We start from the raw sequence: 18,410 nt of genomic DNA, 5'->3' as shown, positions 1-18,410 counted from the left end.
CGCACGCAGTAGCCGGCAGTCACGAGACTCTAATCATGTATAATGAGCACTGCATTAATCAGCGTCTCCGTAGCACACATGGGAAAGGCAGCGCTGTGCTACATAGCACTTTAAGAATGTCATCGCAGGTTCGAATCCGGCCTGAAACACCGTCTGGCCGTTTCTGCTGTCTCGCGTTGTTTTACGCGACGGTGCCCTCTGCTCAGCGTCTTCCCGATCGCCCGCGACATCTTATGAAGCAGAGAACCTGAGTGTTTGTAACTGTTTGCGTCCTGTTTCTTGTGTTTTTTTACTGAGGGCAATCATATGAATCATTGATATCCATTGCAACACCCAGAGGAGTAAAAAATAATTTTACAAAATAGGGGAATGCCGCGATCAGCGGACTTTGACCTACGCACGCACGCAGTAGCCGGCAGTCACGAGACTCTAATCATGTATAATGAGCACTGCATTAATCAGCGTCTCCGTAGCACACATGGGAAAGGCAGCGCTGTGCTACATAGCACGTTAAGAATGGCATTGCAGGTTCGAATAAGGCCTGAAGCACCGTCCGGCCATTTCCGCGGTCTCACGTTGTTTTACGCGACGTGCCCTCTGCTCAGCGTCTTCCCGATCGCCCGCGACATCTTATGAAGCAGAGTTTGTAACTGTTTGCGTCCTGTTTCTTGTGTTTTTTTTACTGAGGGCAATCATATGAATCATTGATATCCATTGCAACACCCAGAGGAGTAAAAAATAATTTTACAAAATAGGGGAATGCCCCGATCGGCGGACTTTGACCTACGCACGCACGCACGCAGTAGCCGGCAGTCACGAGACTCTAATCATGTATAATGAGCACTGCATTAATCAGCGTCTCCGTAGCACACATGGGAAAGGCAGCGCTGTGCTACATAGCACTTTAAGAATGGCATCACCGGTTCGAATCCGGCCTGAAGGTCCGGCAGTTTCCGCGGACTCACGTTGTTTTACGCGACGGTGCCCTCTGCTCAGCGTCTTCCCGATCGCCGGCGACATCTTATGAAGCAGAGAACCTGAGTGTTTGTAACTGGTTGCGTCCTGTTTCTTGTCTTTTTTTACTGAGGGCAATCATATGAATCATTGATATTCATTGCAACACCCAGAGGAGTAAAAAATAATTTTACAAAATAGGGGAATGCCGCGATCAGCGGACTTTGACCTATGCACGCACGCACGCAGTAGCCGGCAGTCACGAGACTCTAATCATGTATAATGAGCACTGCATTAATCAGCGTCTCCGTAGCACACATGGGAAAGGCAGCGCTGTGCTACATAGCACTTTAAGAATGGCATCGCCGGTTCGAATCCGGCCTGAAGCACCGTCCGGCAGTTTCCGCGGACTCACGTTGTTTTACGCGACGTGCCCTCTGCTCAGCGTCTTCCCGATCGCCCGCGACATCTTATGAAGCAGAGTTTGTAACTGTTTGCGTCCTGTTTCTTGTGTTTTTTTACTGAGGGCAATCATATGAATCATTGATATCCATTGCAACACCCAGAGGAGTAAAAAATAATTTTACAAAATAGGGGAATGCCCCGATCGGCGGACTTTGACCTACGCACGCACGCACGCAGTAGCCGGCAGTCACGAGACTCTAATCATGTATAATGAGCACTGCACTAATCAGCATCTCTGTAACACACATGGGAAAGGCAGCGCTGTGCTACATAGCACTTTAAGAATGTCTTCGCAGGTTCGAATCCAGCCTGAAGCACCGTCCGGCAGTTTCCGCGGACTCACGTTGTTTTACGCGACGGTGCCCTCTGCTCAGCGTCTTCCCGATCGCCCGCGACATCTTATGAAGCAGAGAACCTGAGTGTTTGTAACTGTCTGCGTCCTGTTTCTTGTCTTTTTTTACTGAGGGCAATCATATGAATCATTGATATTCATTGCAACACCCAGAGGAGTAAAAAATAATTTTACAAAATAGGGGAATGCCGCGATCAGCGGACTTTGACCTACGCACGCACGCACGCAGTAGCCGGCAGTCACGAGACTCTAATCATGTATAATGAGCACTGCATTAATCAGCGTCTCCGTAGCACACATGGGAAAGGCAGCGCTGTGCTACATAGCACTTTAAGAATGGCATCGCCGGTTCGAATCCGGCCTGAAGCACCGTCCGGCAGTTTCCGCGGACTCACGTTGTTTTACGCGACGGTGCCCTCTGCTCAGCGTCTTCCCGATCGCCCGCGACATCTTATGAAGCAGAGTTTGTAACTGTTTGCGTCCTGTTTCTTGTGTTTTTTTACTGAGGGCAATCATATGAATCATTGATATCCATTGCAACACCCAGAGGAGTAAAAAATAATTTTACAAAATAGGGGAATGCCCCGATCGGCGGACTTTGACCTACGCACGCACGCAGTAGCCGGCAGTCACGAGACTCTAATCATGTATAATGAGCACTGCACTAATCAGCATCTCCGTAACACACATGGGAAAGGCAGCGCTGTGCTACATAGCACTTTAAGAATGTCATCGCAGGTTCGAATTCAGCCTGAAGCACCGTCCGGCAGTTTCCGCGGACTCACGTTGTTTTACGCGACGGTGCCCTCTGCTCAGCGTCTTCCCGATCGCCCGCGACATCTTATGAAGCAGAGAACCTGAGTGTTTGTAACTGTCTGCGTCCTGTTTCTTGTCTTTTTTTACTGAGGGCAATCATATGAATCATTGATATTCATTGCAACACCCAGAGGAGTAAAAAATAATTTTACAAAATAGGGGAATGCCGCGATCAGCGGACTTTGACCTACGCACGCACGCACGCAGTAGCCGGCAGTCACGAGACTCTAATCATGTATAATGAGCACTGCATTATCAGCGTCTCCGTAGCACACATGGGAAAGGCAGCGCTGTGCTACATAGCACTTTAAGAATGGCGTCGCCGGTTCGAATCCGGCCTGAAGCACCGTCCGAATCGGCCGCTGTCTCACGTTGTTTTACGCGACGGTGCCCTCTGCTCAGCGTCTTCCCGATCGCCCGCGACATCTTATGAAGCAGAGAACCTGAGTGTTTGTAACTGATTGCGTCCTGTTTCTTGTATTTTTTTACTGAGGGCAATCATATGAATCATTGATATCCATTGCAACACCCAGAGGAGTAAAAAATAATTTTACAAAATAGGGGAATGCTGCGATCGGCGGACTTTGACCTACGCATGCACGCAGTAGCCGGCAGTCACGAGACTCTAATCATGTATAATGAGCACTGCATTAATCAGCGTCTCCGTAGCACACATGGGAAAGGCAGCGCTGTGCTACATAGCACGTTAAGAATGGCATTGCAGGTTCGAATAAGGCCTGAAGCACCGTCCGGCCATTTCCGCGGTCTCACTTGTTTTACGCGACGTGCCTCTGCTCAGCGTCTTCCCGATCGCCCGCGACATCTTATGAAGCAGAGTTTGTAACTGTTTGCGTCCTGTTTCTTGTGTTTTTTTACTGAGGGCAATCATATGAATCATTGATATCCATTGCAACACCCAGAGGAGTAAAAAATAATTTTACAAAATAGGGGAATGCCCCGATCGGCGGACTTTGACCTACGCACGCACGCACGCAGTAGCCGGCAGTCACGAGACTCTAATCATGTATAATGAGCACTGCACTAATCAGCATCTCCGTAACACACATGGGAAAGGCAGCGCTGTGCTACATAGCACGTTAAGAATGGCATTGCAGGTTCGAATAAGGCCTGAAGCACCGTCCGGCCATTTCCGCGGTCTCACTTGTTTTACGCGACGTGCCCTCTGCTCAGCGTCTTCCCGATCGCCCGCGACATCTTATGAAGCAGAGTTTGTAACTGTTTGCGTCCTGTTTCTTGTGTTTTTTTACTGAGGGCAATCATATGAATCATTGATATCCATTGCAACACCCAGAGGAGTAAAAAATTATTTTACAAAATAGGGGAATGCCCCGATCGGCGGACTTTGACCTACGCACGCACGCACGCAGTAGCCGGCAGTCACGAGACTCTAATCATGTATAATGAGCACTGCACTAATCAGCATCTCCGTAACACACATGGGAAAGGCAGCGCTGTGCTACATAGCACTTTAAGAATGGCATCGCCGGTTCGAATCCGGCCTGAAGCACCGTCCGGCAGTTTCCGCGGACTCACGTTGTTTTACGCGACGGTGCCCTCTGCTCAGCGTCTTCCCGATCGCCCGCGACATCTTATGAAGCAGAGAACCTGAGTGTTTGTAACTCATTGCGTCCTGTTTCTTGTGTTTTTTTACTGAGGGCAATCATATGAATCATTGATATCCATTGCAACACCCAGAGGAGTAAAAAATAATTTTACAAAATAGGGGAATGCCGCGATCAGCGGACTTTGACCTACGCACGCACGCACGCAGTAGCCGGCAGTCACGAGACTCTAATCATGTATAATGAGCACTGCATTAATCAGCGTCTCCGTAGCACACATGGGAAAGGCAGCGCTGTGCTACATAGCTCTTTAAGAATGGCATCGCCGGTTCGAATCCGGCCTGAAGCACCGTCCGGCAGTTTCCGCGGACTCATGTAGTTTTACGCGACGGTGCCCTCTGCTCAGCGTCTTCTCGATCGCCCGCGACATCTTATGAAGTAGAGAACCTGAGTGTTTGTAACTGTTTGCGTCCTGTTTCTTGTGTTTTTTTACTGAGGGCAATCATATGAATCATTGATATCCATTGCAACACCCAGAGGAGTAAAAAATAATTTTACAAAATAGGGGAATGCCGCGATCAGCGGACTTTGACCTACGCACGCACGCACGCAGTAGCCGGCAGTCACGAGACTCTAATCATGTATAATTCGCACTGCATTAATCAGCGTCTCCGTAGCACACATGGGAAAGGCAGTGCTGTGCTACATAGCACTTTAAGAATGGCATCGCCGGTTCGAATCCGGCCTGAAGCACCGTCCGGCAGTTTCCGCCGACTCACGTTGTTTTACGCGACGGTGCCCTCTGCTCAGCGTCTTCCCGATCGCCGGCGACATCTTATGAAGCAGAGATCCTGAGTGTTTGTAACTGATTGCATTCCTGTTTCTTGTGTTTTTTTACTGAGGGCAATCATATGAATCATTGATATCCATTGCAACACCCAGGAGAGTAAAAAATAATTTTACAAAATAGGGGAATGCTGCGATCGGCGGACTTTGACCTACACACGCACGCACGCACGCAGTAGCCGGCAGTCACGAGACTCTAATTATGTATAATGAGCACTGCATTAATGGTGTCTCCGTAGCACACATGGGAAAGGCAGCGCTGTGCTACATAGCACTTTAAGAATGTCATCGCAGGTTCGAATCCAGCCTGAAGCACCGTCCGGCCATTTCCGCGGTCTCGCGTTGTTTTACGCGACGGTGCCCTCTGCTCAGCGTCTTCCCGATCGCCGGCGACATCTTATGAAGCAGAGAACCTGAGTGTTTGTAACTGATTGCATTCCTGTTTCTTGTGTTTTTTTTACTGAGGGCAATCATATGAATCATTGATATCCATTGCAACACCCAGGAGAGTAAAAAATAATTTTACAAAATAGGGGAATGCTGCGATCGGCGGACTTTGACCTACACACGCACGCACGCAAGCAGTAGCCGGCAGTCACGAGACTCTAATCATGTATAATGAGCACTGCATTAATCGGTGTCTCCGTAGCACACATGGGAAAGGCAGCGCTGTGCTACATAGCACTTTAAGAATGTCATCGAAGGTTCGAATCCGGCCTGAAGCACCGTCCGGCAGTTTCCGCCGACTCACGTTGTTTTACGCGACGGTGCCCTCTGCTCAGCGTCTTCCCGATCGCCCGCGACATCTTATGAAGTAGAGAACCTGAGTGTTTGTAACTGTTTGCGTCCTGTTTCTTGTGTTTTTTTACTGAGGGCAATCATATGAATCATTGATATCCATTGCAACACCCAGAGGAGTAAAAAATAATTTTACAAAATAGGGGAATGCCGCGATCAGCGGACTTTGACCTACGCACGCACGCAGTAGCCGGCAGTCACGAGACTCTAATCATGTATAATGAGCACTGCATTAATCAGCGTCTCCGTAGCACACATGGGAAAGTCAGCGCTGTGCTACATAGCACTTTAAGAATGGCGTGGCCGGTTCGAATCCGGCCTGAAGCACCGTCCGAATCGGCCGCTGTCTCACGTTGTTTTACGCGACGGTGCCCTCTGCTCAGCGTCTTCCCGATCGCCCGCGACATCTTATGAAGCAGAGAACCTGAGTGTTTGTAACTGTTTGCGTCCTGTTTCTTGTGTTTTTTTACTGAGGGCAATCATATGAATCATTGATATCCATTGCAACACCCAGAGGAGTAAAAAATAATTTTACAAAATAGGGGAATGCCGCGATCAGCGGACTTTGACCTATGCACGCACGCAGTAGCCGGCAGTCACGAGACTCTAATCATGTATAATGAGCACTGCATTAATCAGCGTCTCCGTAGCACACATGGGAAAGGCAGCGCTGTGCTACATAGCACTTTAAGAATGTCATCGCAGGTTCGAATCCGGCCTGAAACACCGTCTGGCCGTTTCTGCTGTCTCGCGTTGTTTTACGCGACGGTGCCCTCTGCTCAGCGTCTTCCCGATCGCCCGCGACATCTTATGAAGCAGAGAACCTGAGTGTTTGTAACTGTTTGCGTCCTGTTTCTTGTGTTTTTTTACTGAGGGCAATCATATGAATCATTGATATCCATTGCAACACCCAGAGGAGTAAAAAATAATTTTACAAAATAGGGGAATGCCGCGATCAGCGGACTTTGACCTACGCACGCACGCAGTAGCCGGCAGTCACGAGACTCTAATCATGTATAATGAGCACTGCATTAATCAGCGTCTCCGTAGCACACATGGGAAAGGCAGCGCTGTGCTACATAGCACTTTAAGAATGGCATCACCGGTTTGAATCCGGCCTGAAGGTCCGGCAGTTTCCGCGGACTCACGTTGTTTTACGCGACGGTGCCCTCTGCTCAGCGTCTTCCCGATCGCCCGCGACATCTTATGAAGCAGAGAACCTGAGTGTTTGTAACTGGTTGCGTCCTGTTTCTTGTGTTTTTTTACTGAGGGCAATCATATGAATCATTGATATCCATTGCAACACCCAGAGGAGTAAAAAATAATTTTACAAAATAGGGGAATGCCGCGATCAGCGGACTTTGACCTACGCACGCACGCACGCAGTAGCCGGCAGTCACGAGACTCTAATCATGTATAATGAGCACTGCATTAATCAGCGTCTCCGTAGCACACATGGGAAAGGCAGCGCTGTGCTACATAGCACTTTAAGAATGGCATCGCCGGTTCGAATCCGGCCTGAAGCACCGTCCGGCAGTTTCCGCGGACTCACGTTGTTTTACGCTACGTGCCCTCTGCTTAGCGTCTTCCCGATCGCCCGCGACATCTTATGAAGCAGAGTTTGTAACTGTTTGCGTCCTGTTTCTTTTGCTTTTTTACTGAGGGCAATCATATGAATCATTGATATCCATTGCAACACCCAGAGGAGTAAAAAATAATTTTACAAAATAGGGGAATGCCGCGATCAGCGGACTTTGACCTACGCACGCACGCAGTAGCCGGCAGTCACGAGACTCTAATCATGTATAATGAGCACTGCATTAATCAGCGTCTCCGTAGCACACATGGGAAAGGCAGCGCTGTGCTACATAGCACTTTAAGAATGGCATCGCTGGTTCGAATCCGGCCTGAGGCACCGTCCGGCAGTTTCCGCGGACTCACGTTGTTTTACGCGACGGTGCCCTCTGCTCAGCGTCTTCCCGATCGCCCGCGACATCTTATGAAGCAGAGAACCTGAGTGTTTGTAACTGTTTGCGTCCTGTTTCTTGTGTTTTTTTACTGAGGGCAATCATATGAATCATTGATATCCATTGCAACACCCAGAGGAGTAAAAAATAATTTTACAAAATAGGGGAATGCCGCGATCAGCGGACTTTGACCTACGCACGCACGCAGTAGCCGGCAGTCACGAGACTCTAATCATGTATAATGAGCACTGCATTAATCAGCGTCTCCGTAGCACACATGGGAAAGTCAGCGCTGTGCTACATAGCACTTTAAGAATGGCGTGGCCGGTTCGAATCCGGCCTGAAGCACCGTCCGAATCGGCCGCTGTCTCACGTTGTTTTACGCGACGGTGCCCTCTGCTCAGCGTCTTCCCGATCGCCCGCGACATCTTATGAAGCAGAGAACCTGAGTGTTTGTAACTGTTTGCGTCCTGTTTCTTGTGTTTTTTTACTGAGGGCAATCATATGAATCATTGATATCCATTGCAACACCCAGAGGAGTAAAAAATAATTTTACAAAATAGGGGAATGCCGCGATCAGCGGACTTTGACCTATGCACGCACGCAGTAGCCGGCAGTCACGAGACTCTAATCATGTATAATGAGCACTGCATTAATCAGCGTCTCCGTAGCACACATGGGAAAGGCAGCGCTGTGCTACATAGCACTTTAAGAATGTCATCGCAGGTTCGAATCCGGCCTGAAACACCGTCTGGCCGTTTCTGCTGTCTCGCGTTGTTTTACGCGACGGTGCCCTCTGCTCAGCGTCTTCCCGATCGCCCGCGACATCTTATGAAGCAGAGAACCTGAGTGTTTGTAACTGTTTGCGTCCTGTTTCTTGTGTTTTTTTACTGAGGGCAATCATATGAATCATTGATATCCATTGCAACACCCAGAGGAGTAAAAAATAATTTTACAAAATAGGGGAATGCCGCGATCAGCGGACTTTGACCTACGCACGCACGCAGTAGCCGGCAGTCACGAGACTCTAATCATGTATAATGAGCACTGCATTAATCAGCGTCTCCGTAGCACACATGGGAAAGGCAGCGCTGTGCTACATAGCACTTTAAGAATGGCATCACCGGTTTGAATCCGGCCTGAAGGTCCGGCAGTTTCCGCGGACTCACGTTGTTTTACGCGACGGTGCCCTCTGCTCAGCGTCTTCCCGATCGCCCGCGACATCTTATGAAGCAGAGAACCTGGGTGTTTGTAACTGGTTGCGTCCTGTTTCTTGTGTTTTTTTACTGAGGGCAATCATATGAATCATTGATATCCATTGCAACACCCAGAGGAGTAAAAAATAATTTTACAAAATAGGGGAATGCCGCGATCAGCGGACTTTGACCTACGCACGCACGCAGTAGCCGGCAGTCACGAGACTCTAATCATGTATAATGAGCACTGCATTAATCAGCGTCTCCGTAGCACACATGGGAAAGTCAGCGCTGTGCTACATAGCACTTTAAGAATGGCGTGGCCGGTTCGAATCCGGCCTGAAGCACCGTCCGAATCGGCCGCTGTCTCACGTTGTTTTACGCGACGGTGCCCTCTGCTCAGCGTCTTCCCGATCGCCCGCGACATCTTATGAAGCAGAGAACCTGAGTGTTTGTAACTGTTTGCGTCCTGTTTCTTGTGTTTTTTTACTGAGGGCAATCATATGAATCATTGATATCCATTGCAACACCCAGAGGAGTAAAAAATAATTTTACAAAATAGGGGAATGCCGCGATCAGCGGACTTTGACCTATGCACGCACGCAGTAGCCGGCAGTCACGAGACTCTAATCATGTATAATGAGCACTGCATTAATCAGCGTCTCCGTAGCACACATGGGAAAGGCAGCGCTGTGCTACATAGCACTTTAAGAATGTCATCGCAGGTTCGAATCCGGCCTGAAACACCGTCTGGCCGTTTCTGCTGTCTCGCGTTGTTTTACGCGACGGTGCCCTCTGCTCAGCGTCTTCCCGATCGCCCGCGACATCTTATGAAGCAGAGAACCTGAGTGTTTGTAACTGTTTGCGTCCTGTTTCTTGTGTTTTTTTACTGAGGGCAATCATATGAATCATTGATATCCATTGCAACACCCAGAGGAGTAAAAAATAATTTTACAAAATAGGGGAATGCCGCGATCAGCGGACTTTGACCTACGCACGCACGCACGCAGTAGCCGGCAGTCACGAGACTCTAATCATGTATAATGAGCACTGCATTAATCAGCGTCTCCGTAGCACACATGGGAAAGGCAGCGCTGTGCTACATAGCACTTTAAGAATGTCATCGCAGGTTCGAATCCGGCCTGAAACACCGTCTGGCCGTTTCTGCTGTCTCGCGTTGTTTTACGCGACGGTGCCCTCTGCTCAGCGTCTTCCCGATCGCCCGCGACATCTTATGAAGCAGAGAACCTGAGTGTTTGTAACTGTTTGCGTCCTGTTTCTTGTGTTTTTTTACTGAGGGCAATCATATGAATCATTGATATCCATTGCAACACCCAGAGGAGTAAAAAATAATTTTACAAAATAGGGGAATGCCGCGATCAGCGGACTTTGACCTACGCACGCACGCAGTAGCCGGCAGTCACGAGACTCTAATCATGTATAATGAGCACTGCATTAATCAGCGTCTCCGTAGCACACATGGGAAAGGCAGCGCTGTGCTACATAGCACTTTAAGAATGGCATCACCGGTTTGAATCCGGCCTGAAGGTCCGGCAGTTTCCGCGGACTCACGTTGTTTTACGCGACGGTGCCCTCTGCTCAGCGTCTTCCCGATCGCCCGCGACATCTTATGAAGCAGAGAACCTGGGTGTTTGTAACTGGTTGCGTCCTGTTTCTTGTGTTTTTTTACTGAGGGCAATCATATGAATCATTGATATCCATTGCAACACCCAGAGGAGTAAAAAATAATTTTACAAAATAGGGGAATGCCGCGATCAGCGGACTTTGACCTACGCACGCACGCAGTAGCCGGCAGTCACGAGACTCTAATCATGTATAATGAGCACTGCATTAATCAGCGTCTCCGTAGCACACATGGGAAAGTCAGCGCTGTGCTACATAGCACTTTAAGAATGGCGTGGCCGGTTCGAATCCGGCCTGAAGCACCGTCCGAATCGGCCGCTGTCTCACGTTGTTTTACGCGACGGTGCCCTCTGCTCAGCGTCTTCCCGATCGCCCGCGACATCTTATGAAGCAGAGAACCTGAGTGTTTGTAACTGTTTGCGTCCTGTTTCTTGTGTTTTTTTACTGAGGGCAATCATATGAATCATTGATATCCATTGCAACACCCAGAGGAGTAAAAAATAATTTTACAAAATAGGGGAATGCCGCGATCAGCGGACTTTGACCTATGCACGCACGCAGTAGCCGGCAGTCACGAGACTCTAATCATGTATAATGAGCACTGCATTAATCAGCGTCTCCGTAGCACACATGGGAAAGGCAGCGCTGTGCTACATAGCACTTTAAGAATGTCATCGCAGGTTCGAATCCGGCCTGAAACACCGTCTGGCCGTTTCTGCTGTCTCGCGTTGTTTTACGCGACGGTGCCCTCTGCTCAGCGTCTTCCCGATCGCCCGCGACATCTTATGAAGCAGAGAACCTGAGTGTTTGTAACTGTTTGCGTCCTGTTTCTTGTGTTTTTTTACTGAGGGCAATCATATGAATCATTGATATCCATTGCAACACCCAGAGGAGTAAAAAATAATTTTACAAAATAGGGGAATGCCGCGATCAGCGGACTTTGACCTACGCACGCACGCAGTAGCCGGCAGTCACGAGACTCTAATCATGTATAATGAGCACTGCATTAATCAGCGTCTCCGTAGCACACATGGGAAAGGCAGCGCTGTGCTACATAGCACTTTAAGAATGGCATCACCGGTTTGAATCCGGCCTGAAGGTCCGGCAGTTTCCGCGGACTCACGTTGTTTTACGCGACGGTGCCCTCTGCTCAGCGTCTTCCCGATCGCCCGCGACATCTTATGAAGCAGAGAACCTGAGTGTTTGTAACTGGTTGCGTCCTGTTTCTTGTGTTTTTTTACTGAGGGCAATCATATGAATCATTGATATCCATTGCAACACCCAGAGGAGTAAAAAATAATTTTACAAAATAGGGGAATGCCGCGATCAGCGGACTTTGACCTACGCACGCACGCACGCAGTAGCCGGCAGTCACGAGACACTAATCATGTATAATGAGCACTGCATTAATCAGCGTCTCCGTAGCACACATGGGAAAGGCAGCGCTGTGCTACATAGCACTTTAAGAATGTCATCGCAGGTTCGAATCCGGCCTGAAACACCGTCAGGCCGTTTCTGCTGTCTCGCGTTGTTTTACGCTACGTGCCCTCTGCTTAGCGTCTTCCCGATCGCCCGCAACATCTTATGAAGCAGAGTTTGTAACTGTTTGCGTCCTGTTTCTTGTGCTTTTTTACTGAGGGCAATCATATGAATCATTGATATCCATTGCAACACCCAGAGGAGTAAAAAATAATTTTACAAAATAGGGGAATGCCGCGATCAGCGGACTTTGACCTACGCACGCACGCAGTAGCCGGCAGTCACGAGACTCTAATCATGTATAATGAGCACTGCATTAATCAGCGTCTCCGTAGCACACATGGGAAAGGCAGCGCTGTGCTACATAGCACTTTAAGAATGGCATCGCTGGTTCGAATCCGGCCTGAGGCACCGTCCGGCAGTTTCCGCGGACTCACGTTGTTTTACGCGACGGTGCCCTCTGCTCAGCGTCTTCCCGATCGCCCGCGACATCTTATGAAGCAGAGAACCTGAGTGTTTGTAACTGTCTGCGTCCTGTTTCTTGTCTTTTTTTACTGAGGGCAATCATATGAATCATTGATATTCATTGCAACACCCAGAGGAGTAAAAAATAATTTTACAAAATAGGGGAATGCCGCGATCAGCGGACTTTGACCTACGCACGCACGCACGCAGTAGCCGGCAGTCACGAGACTCTAATCATGTATAATGAGCACTGCATTATCAGCGTCTCCGTAGCACACATGGGAAAGGCAGCGCTGTGCTACATAGCACTTTAAGAATGGCGTCGCCGGTTCGAATCCGGCCTGAAGCACCGTCCGAATCGGCCGCTGTCTCACGTTGTTTTACGCGACGGTGCCCTCTGCTCAGCGTCTTCCCGATCGCCCGCGACATCTTATGAAGCAGAGAACCTGAGTGTTTGTAACTGTCTGCGTCCTGTTTCTTGTCTTTTTTTACTGAGGGCAATCATATGAATCATTGATATTCATTGCAACACCCAGAGGAGTAAAAAATAATTTTACAAAATAGGGGAATGCCGCGATCAGCGGACTTTGACCTACGCACGCACGCACGCAGTAGCCGGCAGTCACGAGACTCTAATCATGTATAATGAGCACTGCATTAATCAGCGTCTCCGTAGCACACATGGGAAAGGCAGCGCTGTGCTACATAGCACTTTAAGAATGGCATCGCCGGTTCGAATCCGGCCTGAAGCACCGTCCGGCAGTTTCCGCGGACTCACGTTGTTTTACGCGACGGTGCCCTCTGCTCAGCGTCTTCCCGATCGCCCGCGACATCTTATGAAGCAGAGTTTGTAACTGTTTGCGTCCTGTTTCTTGTGCTTTTTTACTGAGGGCAATCATATGAATCATTGATATCCATTGCAACACCCAGAGGAGTAAAAAATAATTTTACAAAATAGGGGAATGCCGCGATCAGCGGACTTTGACCTACGCACGCACGCAGTAGCCGGCAGTCACGAGACTCTAATCATGTATAATGAGCACTGCATTAATCAGCGTCTCCGTAGCACACATGGGAAAGTCAGCGCTGTGCTACATAGCACTTTAAGAATGGCGTGGCCGGTTCGAATCCGGCCTGAAGCACCGTCCGAATCGGCCGCTGTCTCACGTTGTTTTACGCGACGGTGCCCTCTGCTCAGCGTCTTCCCGATCGCCCGCGACATCTTATGAAGCAGAGAACCTGAGTGTTTGTAACTGTTTGCGTCCTGTTTCTTGTGTTTTTTTACTGAGGGCAATCATATGAATCATTGATATCCATTGCAACACCCAGAGGAGTAAAAAATAATTTTACAAAATAGGGGAATGCCGCGATCAGCGGACTTTGACCTATGCACGCACGCAGTAGCCGGCAGTCACGAGACTCTAATCATGTATAATGAGCACTGCATTAATCAGCGTCTCCGTAGCACACATGGGAAAGGCAGCGCTGTGCTACATAGCACTTTAAGAATGTCATCGCAGGTTCGAATCCGGCCTGAAACACCGTCTGGCCGTTTCTGCTGTCTCGCGTTGTTTTACGCGACGGTGCCCTCTGCTCAGCGTCTTCCCGATCGCCCGCGACATCTTATGAAGCAGAGAACCTGAGTGTTTGTAACTGTTTGCGTCCTGTTTCTTGTGTTTTTTTACTGAGGGCAATCATATGAATCATTGATATCCATTGCAACACCCAGAGGAGTAAAAAATAATTTTACAAAATAGGGGAATGCCGCGATCAGCGGACTTTGACCTACGCACGCACGCACGCAGTAGCCGGCAGTCACGAGACTCTAATCATGTATAATGAGCACTGCATTAATCAGCGTCTCCGTAGCACACATGGGAAAGGCAGCGCTGTGCTACATAGCACTTTAAGAATGTCATCGCAGGTTCGAATCCGGCCTGAAACACCGTCTGGCCGTTTCTGCTGTCTCGCGTTGTTTTACGCGACGGTGCCCTCTGCTCAGCGTCTTCCCGATCGCCCGCGACATCTTATGAAGCAGAGAACCTGAGTGTTTGTAACTGTTTGCGTCCTGTTTCTTGTGTTTTTTTACTGAGGGCAATCATATGAATCATTGATATCCATTGCAACACCCAGAGGAGTAAAAAATAATTTTACAAAATAGGGGAATGCCGCGATCAGCGGACTTTGACCTACGCACGCACGCAGTAGCCGGCAGTCACGAGACTCTAATCATGTATAATGAGCACTGCATTAATCAGCGTCTCCGTAGCACACATGGGAAAGGCAGCGCTGTGCTACATAGCACTTTAAGAATGGCATCACCGGTTTGAATCCGGCCTGAAGGTCCGGCAGTTTCCGCGGACTCACGTTGTTTTACGCGACGGTGCCCTCTGCTCAGCGTCTTCCCGATCGCCCGCGACATCTTATGAAGCAGAGAACCTGGGTGTTTGTAACTGGTTGCGTCCTGTTTCTTGTGTTTTTTTACTGAGGGCAATCATATGAATCATTGATATCCATTGCAACACCCAGAGGAGTAAAAAATAATTTTACAAAATAGGGGAATGCCGCGATCAGCGGACTTTGACCTACGCACGCACGCAGTAGCCGGCAGTCACGAGACTCTAATCATGTATAATGAGCACTGCATTAATCAGCGTCTCCGTAGCACACATGGGAAAGTCAGCGCTGTGCTACATAGCACTTTAAGAATGGCGTGGCCGGTTCGAATCCGGCCTGAAGCACCGTCCGAATCGGCCGCTGTCTCACGTTGTTTTACGCGACGGTGCCCTCTGCTCAGCGTCTTCCCGATCGCCCGCGACATCTTATGAAGCAGAGAACCTGAGTGTTTGTAACTGTTTGCGTCCTGTTTCTTGTGTTTTTTTACTGAGGGCAATCATATGAATCATTGATATCCATTGCAACACCCAGAGGAGTAAAAAATAATTTTACAAAATAGGGGAATGCCGCGATCAGCGGACTTTGACCTATGCACGCACGCAGTAGCCGGCAGTCACGAGACTCTAATCATGTATAATGAGCACTGCATTAATCAGCGTCTCCGTAGCACACATGGGAAAGGCAGCGCTGTGCTACATAGCACTTTAAGAATGTCATCGCAGGTTCGAATCCGGCCTGAAACACCGTCTGGCCGTTTCTGCTGTCTCGCGTTGTTTTACGCGACGGTGCCCTCTGCTCAGCGTCTTCCCGATCGCCCGCGACATCTTATGAAGCAGAGAACCTGAGTGTTTGTAACTGTTTGCGTCCTGTTTCTTGTGTTTTTTTACTGAGGGCAATCATATGAATCATTGATATCCATTGCAACACCCAGAGGAGTAAAAAATAATTTTACAAAATAGGGGAATGCCGCGATCAGCGGACTTTGACCTACGCACGCACGCAGTAGCCGGCAGTCACGAGACTCTAATCATGTATAATGAGCACTGCATTAATCAGCGTCTCCGTAGCACACATGGGAAAGGCAGCGCTGTGCTACATAGCACTTTAAGAATGGCATCACCGGTTTGAATCCGGCCTGAAGGTCCGGCAGTTTCCGCGGACTCACGTTGTTTTACGCGACGGTGCCCTCTGCTCAGCGTCTTCCCGATCGCCCGCGACATCTTATGAAGCAGAGAACCTGAGTGTTTGTAACTGGTTGCGTCCTGTTTCTTGTGTTTTTTTACTGAGGGCAATCATATGAATCATTGATATCCATTGCAACACCCAGAGGAGTAAAAAATAATTTTACAAAATAGGGGAATGCCGCGATCAGCGGACTTTGACCTACGCACGCACGCACGCAGTAGCCGGCAGTCACGAGACACTAATCATGTATAATGAGCACTGCATTAATCAGCGTCTCCGTAGCACACATGGGAAAGGCAGCGCTGTGCTACATAGCACTTTAAGAATGTCATCGCAGGTTCGAATCCGGCCTGAAACACCGTCAGGCCGTTTCTGCTGTCTCGCGTTGTTTTACGCTACGTGCCCTCTGCTTAGCGTCTTCCCGATCGCCCGCAACATCTTATGAAGCAGAGTTTGTAACTGTTTGCGTCCTGTTTCTTGTGCTTTTTTACTGAGGGCAATCATATGAATCATTGATATCCATTGCAACACCCAGAGGAGTAAAAAATAATTTTACAAAATAGGGGAATGCCGCGATCAGCGGACTTTGACCTACGCACGCACGCAGTAGCCGGCAGTCACGAGACTCTAATCATGTATAATGAGCACTGCATTAATCAGCGTCTCCGTAGCACACATGGGAAAGGCAGCGCTGTGCTACATAGCACTTTAAGAATGGCATCGCTGGTTCGAATCCGGCCTGAGGCACCGTCCGGCAGTTTCCGCGGACTCACGTTGTTTTACGCGACGGTGCCCTCTGCTCAGCGTCTTCCCGATCGCCCGCGACATCTTATGAAGCAGAGAACCTGAGTGTTTGTAACTGTCTGCGTCCTGTTTCTTGTCTTTTTTTACTGAGGGCAATCATATGAATCATTGATATTCATTGCAACACCCAGAGGAGTAAAAAATAATTTTACAAAATAGGGGAATGCCGCGATCAGCGGACTTTGACCTACGCACGCACGCACGCAGTAGCCGGCAGTCACGAGACTCTAATCATGTATAATGAGCACTGCATTATCAGCGTCTCCGTAGCACACATGGGAAAGGCAGCGCTGTGCTACATAGCACTTTAAGAATGGCGTCGCCGGTTCGAATCCGGCCTGAAGCACCGTCCGAATCGGCCGCTGTCTCACGTTGTTTTACGCGACGGTGCCCTCTGCTCAGCGTCTTCCCGATCGCCCGCGACATCTTATGAAGCAGAGAACCTGAGTGTTTGTAACTGTCTGCGTCCTGTTTCTTGTCTTTTTTTACTGAGGGCAATCATATGAATCATTGATATTCATTGCAACACCCAGAGGAGTAAAAAATAATTTTACAAAATAGGGGAATGCCGCGATCAGCGGACTTTGACCTACGCACGCACGCACGCAGTAGCCGGCAGTCACGAGACTCTAATCATGTATAATGAGCACTGCATTAATCAGCGTCTCCGTAGCACACATGGGAAAGGCAGCGCTGTGCTACATAGCACTTTAAGAATGGCATCGCCGGTTCGAATCCGGCCTGAAGCACCGTCCGGCAGTTTCCGCGGACTCACGTTGTTTTACGCGACGGTGCCCTCTGCTCAGCGTCTTCCCGATCGCCCGCGACATCTTATGAAGCAGAGTTTGTAACTGTTTGCGTCCTGTTTCTTGTGCTTTTTTACTGAGGGCAATCATATGAATCATTGATATCCATTGCAACACCCAGAGGAGTAAAAAATAATTTTACAAAATAGGGGAATGCCGCGATCAGCGGACTTTGACCTACGCACGCACGCAGTAGCCGGCAGTCACGAGACTCTAATCATGTATAATGAGCACTGCATTAATCAGCGTCTCCGTAGCACACATGGGAAAGTCAGCGCTGTGCTACATAGCACTTTAAGAATGGCGTGGCCGGTTCGAATCCGGCCTGAAGCACCGTCCGAATCGGCCGCTGTCTCACGTTGTTTTACGCGACGGTGCCCTCTGCTCAGCGTCTTCCCGATCGCCCGCGACATCTTATGAAGCAGAGAACCTGAGTGTTTGTAACTGTTTGCGTCCTGTTTCTTGTGTTTTTTTACTGAGGGCAATCATATGAATCATTGATATCCATTGCAACACCCAGAGGAGTAAAAAATAATTTTACAAAATAGGGGAATGCCGCGATCAGCGGACTTTGACCTATGCACGCACGCAGTAGCCGGCAGTCACGAGACTCTAATCATGTATAATGAGCACTGCATTAATCAGCGTCTCCG

Source organism: Alosa pseudoharengus, unplaced genomic scaffold, assembly GCF_046254945.1.
Source record: "Alosa pseudoharengus isolate Yale_2024_CS ecotype anadromous, Long Island Sound unplaced genomic scaffold, YU_APseudo_1.1 YU_APseudo_1.1_scf_29, whole genome shotgun sequence".
NCBI classification, from domain to species: Eukaryota; Metazoa; Chordata; class Actinopteri; order Clupeiformes; family Clupeidae; genus Alosa; species Alosa pseudoharengus.
The sequence above is the reverse complement of the archived record's forward strand: the minus strand, read 5'-3'. Positions refer to the sequence as shown.